The sequence below is a fragment of the Peromyscus maniculatus genome, chromosome 22 (assembly GCF_049852395.1).
Source record: "Peromyscus maniculatus bairdii isolate BWxNUB_F1_BW_parent chromosome 22, HU_Pman_BW_mat_3.1, whole genome shotgun sequence".
Taxonomy (NCBI): Eukaryota; Metazoa; Chordata; class Mammalia; order Rodentia; family Cricetidae; genus Peromyscus; species Peromyscus maniculatus.
In genome coordinates, this window is record NC_134873.1 from 58299078 (window position 1) to 58310197 (window position 11120).

Here is an 11120-nt window from a genome sequence, read left to right on the forward strand (position 1 = left end):
AAAGAGAGAGAGAGAGAGAGAGAGAGAGAGAGAGAGAGAGAGAGAGAGAGAGAGAGGCTTCTTTTTCAAGATGACATTTAAAGACTAGACTGTATTAGGATTTTCTTTCTCCCAAAATTTGAGTATATATTTGTACCTTTACAAATCTGAATGAACAAAAGTAATGATTGGAGATTTTGAGATGAAAGCAAGTTGTTCATATATGAAAGAGCCACAAACAAATAATTGCATATGAGTGTATATTTGCATATTTGTGTGAACGTATGTGAGTGCAAGCACCATAAGTGATAACTAGTCACTGCTGTGGTTTTCACACAGCTTGTTCCCAGGACACATGCAGTGGAGGCTAAGTCATTACAGTGGTGACACTGAGGTGGTGGACTGTTACGTGATGGAGCCTGATGAGAGGAATAAGTTGTGGAGCTCTGCCCAGGAGGGAATTTACGCTGGTCTCATAGAGGGTGGATTGTGATAAACTGAGGCTGCCCCAAACTCTTGGCCTCATTGCATAGGACTGGTGCTCATCTCCTCTCTGTCATGCTGTGACCCAACCAAGGGTTTTCACCAGAGACAGCCCCACTCTCAGACTTGACTTTCAGCCTCCAACACTGAACTTCAGTAAATATTTTTGCTATTGCAACAGAAAACAGACTAGCTGAGCCATGGTGAAAGGTCTGAAACTTATTTAGTTGGAATCCCAGTTAAGGGAAGATAAAAATTAGAGGACTAATATCTGAAGAAATCAGAGCTGTTTGTTGTTTCCCTAATCTTGCAAAAGACATTAAGTCATGAAACCAAGACGAACCACACATTCCAAATAAGATAAATAGAAAAGGCCAGCTGATTGCTGATACAAGCATAGTGAAACCTCCAAAGGCAAAGTATAAAGGAAAGATCAATGGGACCATGGCAAAGACGACATCATAACTCATCAATAACATCCGTGTAAGACAGTGTCCCCACATAGCTGGTAGGATACAGTTGCCCACCTGGAAACACATAAAAATGAAGAAGGAAAGACATATTTTGAAAGATTCTAAAATTGTGAGAATCATCAGTAAGCCTGCAACAAAGAATTGCTTCAGGACTAAGAAAAGATGGTTCCTAATGGAAATGTAGAAGGGCAGGAATTAATACAGAGTGAAAGAAGTAAGTTCAGATAATGTGAAAGGAATGTTAAACATGTAGAATTATAGCAGTGGTAATGTTTTATGGAATTTATAGATAACGAATTTCCACAACTTGTTAGTATTATTGAAATAAAGCTGGTCTCTCTCTTGCTTTTTTCTCCCTCCCTCTCTCTTTTTCTCTTTTAACATTTATTTTTAATTATATGTATATGTGTCATATTTGTGTATGAGTGTTACATGTGTTCAGTGTGTGAATGTGTGGTGTGTGTGTGTGTGGGGGGGGTGCCCTGGATAATATGCAGAGATCAGAGGATGATTTGTGGGAGTCAGATTTCTCCCCCACCACCCTGGACTTGCCTTTACTCAGCAATATCTTCCCAGCTCAAAGCTTGCCTTCTGAACCAGGCACTGGTGGCACACATCTGTCATCCCAGCACTAGGGAGGCAGAAGCAGGCAGATCTCTGAGTTTGAGACCAGCCTGGTCTACAGAGCGAGTTCTAGAACAGCGAGGGCTACACAGAGAAACCCTGTCTTGAAAAAACAAACAAACGAACAAGTCCTTGCCACCTGTAACTCCTTAGCTGGTTTAGTTTTTCTTTGTTTGACTAACTTAGAGCTTTTCAACACTTCCACTTCTTAGCGAGAATAAAGCTCTAAACTTACCCCCTTATCTTCATTTCTACTGAAAACTTCTGTGTGCCTCTGCAGGCACATCTTCTAGAACTGGACGTGTCCTAAGGAAAGGAGTGGCCCACGTGCTGCTAATCTGTTCTCCCTGGCAGCTATCCAGACCTTCCATTTTGTTTTGTTTTGAAAGTTTACTTCAGCATTCTTAGCTGTTTTCTGTAGGCAGTTTGGCTTATACCGCGTACTCTGCGGTTACCAAAAATGGCTTGTGCGCACGCACAACTTACAAACTGCCCTCCATGTTAGTCAAAAATTTTCCCTCTAATGAATAAACAATAAAATAAATACATAGATAGCAGAACATACAAAGCCATAACATAACAAAACAACGTAAGAAGAAAGCATATAGCAGATTAATTGATATTGAAAAAGAAGTATATCTAATAAAATTGTCAATATGGATCAAGAGAATCATTTTCTTTTGTGTGGTCAGGAACTGAACCTAGTGCCTTGCAAATGCCAGGTAAGCATTCTTCCACTGAGTTATATCCCCAGATCCAGAAGCATTACTTACAAGAAGAAAAAGATGAGCACATAGAATTAAACATGTAAATCAATCTACAACTCCCAGGAAGTACACATAAAAGAGAATAACTCAGAAAGCTAAAAGAAAACCTGAATATACAACATATTAATAAAAGTTAGAGAAGATTTGAATTATTTTTCTCATAATAAAAGACACCCCAAAAAGTAAAAGATTGTATCAATTACACATCTGCATAGTGCTTGTGAATGATTTCTTTACAGTGACTATGAGTCAATGTGATCCTTCAAAACCCACACAATGAAAAGTCCCAAACAGGATGGTGTTAAGAGGCAGAGTCTTTGGGAGGTGATTGGTCTATGCAACTGGATGTCTCTTGAAGGAATTGGTGCCCTTGAAGAGAACCCAGAAATGCTCTTGAACTTTCCATCTGAGTAGATAGAAAAGGGAGTCAGCAGCAGCCTACAAGATGGGAAGTGTAAGATCCATACCAGAGCTGCCTGGCCATGACAGCGTCTTCATCTCTATGTCCAGCCTCCAAAGTTGGAACAACTTTTTTGTTTGTTTAAGCCACCCAGTCTCGGGTATTTTGTGATAAAGCCAGAACAAAGACAGACAAACCAACAAGATAACTGCTAAATTGAACAAATACACCAAGCCATTCAAGAAAAAGTATTTGTTAGGCAATAAAATTCTAACATAAAAGGAGTTGAAAAAAAAAAAAAAGTAAGATACTCTCCCTTTGTCATTGGCCCAAACCAAACCAACAAAGAAATGTGAGACACACATTGAACATGAGCTGAAACTGTGGTTGTGAGAACTCAGCCCCACATATTAGCAACACTACTTGGCTCTAAGTGTGCAGCTACCCAGACCACACTCAAATGTAGAGTTCCAGTTGGTTTGAATGGTTCTTAGGTGTTACTCGTTTATAAAAGTCTCCCAAGAGGCTGTAATGCACAGCCAGAGTTGAGAACTAATGAAGTAATGTACACAATCTGAGAGTTATTTTAATAAAGTTATTATCACATTCTACATTAAACTCTACATCCTACAGAGAAAATCCTTTAAACAGCACCTACAAATTATTCATAAAAATTGCTCATACACAGTCATAATGAATCTGCAATAAAACCTGTAATATAGAAGTAGCATAGTCTTAAAGACTCTAATAACAATATGAAGAAGTGACACTGGAAATAAAACATAAAATACATTTTAACCATTAAACATGAGGCAAACCTCCAAACTTTAACCTAATATTTGGAAAACAGAACAATGATAAATTATCCTGATTTTAATTACTGTTATAATTACTATGTGTATATGTAAGATGTATGGCTGAAAGTTTCCTCAGAGAAAAATTAATATTATCCAATTATTTCATAACTAAGTGAGTCTACAGCTATACCACCCTGAACTCACCCAATTTAATCATTATTGAGTAAACAGCAGTTAGGAAAGAAAGAATGGGGCACTTGCTTTGTGATTTAGTCATTTCTTTTAGTGGAAGGATCTACCCAAAGGTTAAAGGCTTGCCAACTAGATACCTTAATAAACAGATTAGGGCCAGCAAAATGGCTTAATGGGTAAATGTGCTTTCCATTAACGCCCAAGTTCAGTCCCCAGAACTCACATGGGGAGGAGAGAATCAACTCTTGCAAGCTATCCTCTGGCCTTCACCATTATGCATACATATCCTCCCCATCCCCCCATACACACTCATACACACAAATAAATTAATGCAATAAAAAAGCAGACTACAAATTCTATGGAGGACAATTTTTTTAACATTTGATTAAGTATTTGAAAATTTTCTAAATGCATCAATGTATTTTGATCATATTAATCTTATCTCCATCCCCTAGCTACTTGCAGATCCAAATTACACATCAACCCCATCTCAACTTCATGTTCTCTTTCCTTTCTTAAAGCTATTGAGTCTAATTTCTGTTCTCCATAAACTTATGAATATATGGTCATTTACTGGAGTGTGGTCAGCCTACCAGGGGATAAAAAGCTTAGGGAAAACTGGTTTTCCTACCCTTAGGAACCATCAACTCTCAGTTGTTCCTCAGCTACAGGTAGAGTCGCTCTCATGAGCCTCTCCCCACTTTATACTTGAATATTGACAGGCTTGATTACGTGCAGGTCTCACACAGAGAGCAACCATGGCTGGTGTGAGTTCAAGAGGACAGCAGTCCTTACATGCTCAGAAGACATTGTTTATCTCCAGTCTTGCCCAACCTCTGGCTTTTATAGTCTTCCCAGTGCAACTTCCATGATACTCCCTCATCCTTGGCAGGAGGGGTAATACAGATGTCCTGTTTGTGACTGAGCACTCCACACTCCTACTTCACACTTGGATCAGTTTGAGGTTCTGTGTCAACCATGATGCACTACACAAAGAAGCGTCTCTGATGAGGTCTGAGAGTTGGACTAACATGCGCATACAGATATGAATTTAGAGGGCAGTTTAAAAATAGTAGTAGTAGGTTCACCCATTGGCCTATGAGCTCTTCAACCATGGGTTCTTGACTATATTTACAGTACGAGGTATACATTTCCTTCCTTCAATAGAATAGGGCGTAAGTCCATTTTTTAAGTGGATGGTTACCCCCAAACATTTGAGTCCCTATATCACCCATAGGCATATGTTACCTATGGGTTGTTATGGTAGCTCATGGGGATCACAATTGCATAAGACTATTGGTGACTTTTGACCTTCAGCATCATGCATACCTACCTATTGATACTATAAAAGCTAGCCAGCAAAAAAGACTCTTTTTGGTCAGTACCAACCTCATTTCTCCAAGTCTTGGGACCAATGTGTATATGGTCTTCAGCAACAGGGTCTTACCATCAAGTTCTGGAGGATAATAAAGAGCAATGACAATAAACTAATTTTTTTTGGGGGGGGAGACTCTTGGACAATCTCATCAACAGCTTTTTGAGAGTATCTCACACCTGGCACTTTTTTTTCAGGCTATACCTTCTAAGAAGAAGTATTATTCCCTAGTGTAGGCAACTCCAGTTAAATATTTTTATGTAAATACATTTGTGTGTGTGTGTGTGTGTGTGTGTGTGTGTGTGTGTGTGTGTGTGTGTGTGTGTTGTGGAAGCTTATAAGTTAGTGGAGACTATATTTATAGGAAGTACTTAAGAATATACCACTAAACTGGGCAGTGGTAGTGCACCCCTTTAATCCTGGCACTTGTTGGAGGATCTCTGTGAGTTTGAGGCAAGCCTGGTCTACAGAGCTAGTTTTAGTTCAGCCAAGACTGTTATACAGTGAAACCCTGTCTTGAAAAACAAATAAACAAACAAATAAATAGAAAATATCACAGTTAAATAACTATTCAACTAATTTATCAAAAATGCATTAGCATACACAACTTTTTGTGAGAAAATAAAATCTTTTCTTTTCCCTTTTCAAACATGCATTGGTTTGAAACATACATGTCAAAGAGAAGCTTCTCAGGACTCTACTGGCAAGGATCATTGCTATCGTTAGTTACTAGAGAAGTTTCTCTGACTGTGTAGAGCCCCGAGACTGTGAGGCTGAGACGCAGCCTTCTCTCCTGAGTGTGAAGCTGGCTCTAGGTGCTGCGTTCATGCAGCTGCCTCTTGTGGTTGATGATCCTTCTCTCCCTTTTGGAGAGAGAGTGAAAGGGAACATAGTCTGAATGGATTTTAGTCTGTTTGTTGTGGTTACTAAAGCCAGAAAGTTTTCATCAAAATCCTCAGATTAGGTCCTATAATTATGGACATAAAAAAAAAAAAGAAAAAAGAAGCTCTCTGTTTATTGCAAGAAATGAGAGAGTATGACAGTGGGTACCAGAGAAAGACATGGAGAGCAGAGAGATCCTGGTTTTGGACTCTATTGTACTATACTTTCCTCTTCCTCAATGAGATGGTCCTAGATAATTCCACATGTTCGTTCATTCTAACCCACAGAATTCCAACTCTGAATCAATGTGATCTTTAAAATAATAGAACTTAGAACTTAACTTCTTGGTGTTATTATTTACTGATATAAAATATCCACCAATGCTAACAGCAAAAGAAAATGGCTATTCTCTTTCTAATTACTGAGCTCAATTTATTATTAACCTTATGAGAATTCTCAAGAAAATCAACAAAATAAGGGATAGAGTAAAACTTCAACATGGAGGTGTGCTGTAATACTATCAAATATAATGATTTTATATAAATTTTGTCTGAAAAATATAAGCCCATTAAAGAGATGTAAAGATACCTATAGAAAACAAATGTAAAATGTCTTATTTTAAAATGAGATAATAGTAAATTGTTCAAATATGAATGAAGAACTGTGTAACCACATAAAAAAATTAAAATCTTGTCTCACTTTTTATTTTTATAATAAATTATTAGGAATGCATTAAACATGACTAATTAATAATGAAAATTTGGAAGCTAGAAGAAATGGAGGCTTATATATAATTCTCAAGAAGAAGATTTCCATGACATCAAAGACAAAGAATAATAAGACAAATGTTAAAAAATATGACTAGAACAGTATTTATAGATCCAATATAACATTAAAAAACTGGTAAATTTTTACTTTGATTTGCAATGGAGAAATAAGGACTAGACTTTTCTTACTATCTTATATAAAATACAAAAGTAAGTATATATATTTATTTATATATAATATATATATACATATATAATGTTTTTCTGACTTTGGACATTAGGCTACACTGGAAAGTGATTTTTAAGGAGGAGGAATAAATGTCAGTCTCTATGGATTGCAAAGAATTTCAAAGATGCAGATTAGGGAAGGAGAATGCAAGCCTTCTAATGTTTTCACTGGGTCGAGGCATCTGAGTCAGTACTTGAGGAGCCTAAAGCAGCTACAATTCTCAGGGCAGAGGATGGGAAAAGAGAGATGACCATTCACGGAGTTCTGGAGACATGAAGAAGTTTCGCTTGGATGTCTAGCATGAGAGGTTAGTGACCTAAAACCTCAGGTGGACTGAGAAACCCCTGACAGGAAAGCTGACTGATAAACCCTGGGGAATCTTCTGGTAGGAAGATCCACAGATCAACCCGCTCTGGTATCTACCACTTTGAGACTGCAGGAGACCCCGACCTGTAGGTGGCCTCTTCCATCCTCAACGTTCAGCCCCTTTTCATAGAACCCTGAACCCCTGTGCCAAATGCACACAGTCTGTGTTCCTGCAGTGAGTCTGTGACCCTTCCGTTGTTCCGATTAAAGGAACAATTCTGCTTTTGGAGATGCCTGTCTGCTTCCTTTTATTTCCAAGTTGACTCAATCAATTCCAGTCTAAGATGAAGATGATGAAAGATTCATGAAGATACATTGAGATGAAGACAGCACCACCAGCTAGGAATGGTGGAAGAATTCCTGAAGTACACAGGGACTAGTTCCTACCAAACCTTAGAGTGAGAAAATCCCCCCAGTAGTCAGAGTTCCAGGAAAAATACTCAGCAGGGGCATGAACTAGCTTTGGATAAAGTGTCCTATCAAATAGTAACATTTAATACTCTTATTCTCTTTTTTTAAATTTATGTATTCATCGCTCATCAGATATTAGAAGCAAATTTGAGAGGGATTCAAACATTTCCAAGTACTTTAACTAAGGACCAGAGAAAAGATAAATATGTAGGAGTTAAGTTTGTTTATTCTTATTTTTATTGTTTTTACCAAAGTAACAGAAAGTGCTGTAAATTTTATATGAGCAGATTTTAAATACTGCTTCTCCATTCTCAGAGTGGTCCTCAGGAACATCTCACCTTCAGTGGTGGCTTCCTTGAATGACAAATGCAAAGACCTGAGTCAAACAAGAGGAAGGTGATGTGGGCATTGTGGATCACCACAAACTGGGGACACAGCAGGGCACTCTCATCAAACTGGCTTACAGGTGGCTGCCACAGGGACAGCTAACAGATCCTTGCAGAGGCTGAGTTTCAAAGGACTTTGGTGCGGTCGGACCAAGTGTTTGGTGTACTTATGGTTTAGGTTTGTCGCAAACTCCCTCCAAATTAAGTTGTTACCAGTGTGAGTACTGTTGCTTCCAGGTCATAGTGAGTGAGGACAGTTGCACAGCTTAGTGTGGAGTCCAGTGTGTGTGTGTGTGTGTGTGTGTGTGTGTGTGTGTATGTTTGTGTGTGTGTGTGTGTGTTGTGAGAGACTTTGACCTCACACCTAACAATAGCAGTTTTATTCCCTGCCAACTGTGCACCTGCCAGTGAAAGGTGTGAATTTCTGATAAGAAAAAAAATGTACATAAACCCAAAGTGACTAGTCTGATAACTAAGGTTGGCCAACTAACATCATTGGCCAGAGAAACTCCAAAAGTTACTCATAGGGAAGCCGTTTTCAATGATCGTAAGGGAAAACCATTGCTGATGTGGCATCACTATGCTTATAAATTTCATTAGATTAAGGCATTTATAATGGGCCCTAATAACATAAATAGTGGCATTCAATGCATTTATTATCTTTTTTTCTTTTTTTGAATTTATTTATTCATCTCTCATACAATACACCCCAACTGCAGCCTCCCCTCCCTCCACTCCTCCCAGTTCCCCCAACACCTCTCCTTTCCCTGATCCATTGCTCCTGTTTCCCTTCAGGAAAGAGCAGGCCTCCCAGGGATTTCAACTGAGCTTGGCATAACAAGATGCAATAAAACTAGGTAGAAATCCCCATATCAAGGCTGGAGGAGGCAGCCCAGTAGGATGAAAAGGGTCCCAAGAGCAGGCAAAAGAGTCAGTTAGAGACACCTGAACCCCCACTGTTAGGAGTAGAACAAAAAAACCCAAGCCAAACAATCACAGCATATATGCAGAGGACCTAGAGCAGACTGTGCAGGTTCCCTGATTGTCACTTCAGACTCTGTGAGCCCCTAGGAGCCCTGCTTAGTTCTGTGGGCCATGATCTCCTGGTGTCCTTATTCCCTCTGTCTCCAAAAAGATGGAACTAGAAAAAAATCATCCTGAGAGAGGCAACTCAGACCCAGAAGACCAAATTAAATGTACTCACTTATAAGTGGATGTCAGCCATTAAATACATTTATTATAATAATAATTTTCCAAAACTTACATCAGCCAAAGGATATATAACATAGTCAGATTTCATAGCAAAATAAAAAGTCACCAAAAGCCTAAACCATAAGTACATCAATGTAGAAATACACTGCTATAAACTTTTAATAACTTACAGAGCTTTATAAAAAGTAACTTTTTCCTAATATTGAACTGGTTTTCATTCTCTGAAGTTGCATTTTCATGCTTAACATAGTATGCTATTATATAATTTCCTGATTGATATTGATAATTTATGGTTAGTTCTTTCTCTTGATAGGCATTCTCAATATTTATATTTCAATTACTGAAACATGAACTCTTCCCAATTTCTCAACAGTTATATATTACTGAATCTTTTAGTTAATTTTCAAAAGGGCACATTGTCAAGAAATATTACTCCAAACAAAATCATGTGTGTATAAGAAATATATAAGCTTTAGTTTCCTCAAATACCATTTTTATTCAGTCAGTGGCAATCAATGTTGATTTTAATGCTTGTGTTATCAACTTTGTTTTAGGATTCATTCTGGATACCAAACTTACAGAACAGATGATATTGAAATATATGGGAAACTCATTTCATCTTTGCAAAGAGGAAGGGTCACAGGAACTTGCCTGGTCCTCAGAGCTCTTTGATTTATTAGTATCTTCCTTTGCTCTTCTTTCTGATCAGATTTACTGCTTGTCATCAATAAAGCCATGAGCTCAACACAGACTCAAGACTTTGTCTTATTATGGTTGAAAATAAGCAATGGTTTTCTTCTTTTTCCCCAAGAAACATTCTTGCCGTAAGAGATAGGTTTTATAGGGAATGACAGCCATTAATTGCTTCCTATTGCCCCTTCTCAGTAACAAGAAAAATTGAACACAGGACAAAGCAGAAATAAAACCTCTCATACAAAATGAGATTAGATTCAGTCAACTAGTGTGTCTTCCTCTTGATTCTTATAAAAGTGTTTCTCTGCCCAAATCTTATTAAGAAATGATCTCTAGGATGATATATCTCCTAATTACACCATGTCAGACTCAGAATGTGGTTTTTTTTTTGTAGTGCATGATGCTAGGGAAATTTAAAGATAAGATTAAAAGGAATCCAGGAGGAAAATTAATATTTCCCTTTCAGGTCATTCATAAAAATCTTCGCTTTTTAGAATAGTGAAGAAAAATAGAGTTTTATTTCAAGGAATAGGAACTCAATATCAATCTTTATTTAGTGTCTTAGAAATAACAAAGAGGAAAAAAACAATCCATGACATGCAATGGGCAATATATCTTTGGAAGTACCGGAAGAGATTCTGCTCAGCCAGTCATTTAATGGAAGCTGGAAAGCAAGAGACTTCAATTGGCCAACTCTAAAAAGACAAAGCCTTGGACCTCAACATTTGAATCAACCAAATGCTATTCAAATCGTGTCCCTACAAAGCAGCTTCAAAGTCAGAGTCTGCCTATTCAACTCAAGAAAATCCTGTGATCAGAAGATCCACACTATGTGACAATGGTACAGTGAAATGGTATGTGAAAGCAAACAGTCTTCTACAAAAAGAAATTCAGTCTGATTAGCCCCCTTCATGGTACTTGGTTCACATACTGAGTGTTATACTGTGGACATCGATTTGGAGAATACTAAGCAGTTAAATTTTTACCAAGAGATTTGACTTGGCCTTTGGTAAATATTGAACGGTTAGAACTGTAGGTAATCTTGAAGATGGACACATGGATTTATGTTGTGAGCTTTTTGGGG

General features: G+C 37.9%; 1 non-coding gene across 1 annotated transcript; it reads left to right on the forward strand.

Moving 5' to 3' along the window:
- The first annotated feature begins 5781 nt into the window (after positions 1 to 5781).
- On the forward strand, positions 5782 to 5993 carry LOC121825214 (small nucleolar RNA U3). Its single transcript, XR_006067343.2, has one exon. It is a non-coding gene; the product is annotated as a small nucleolar RNA U3 (small nucleolar RNA).
- The last annotated feature ends 5127 nt before the right edge of the window (positions 5994 to 11120 follow it).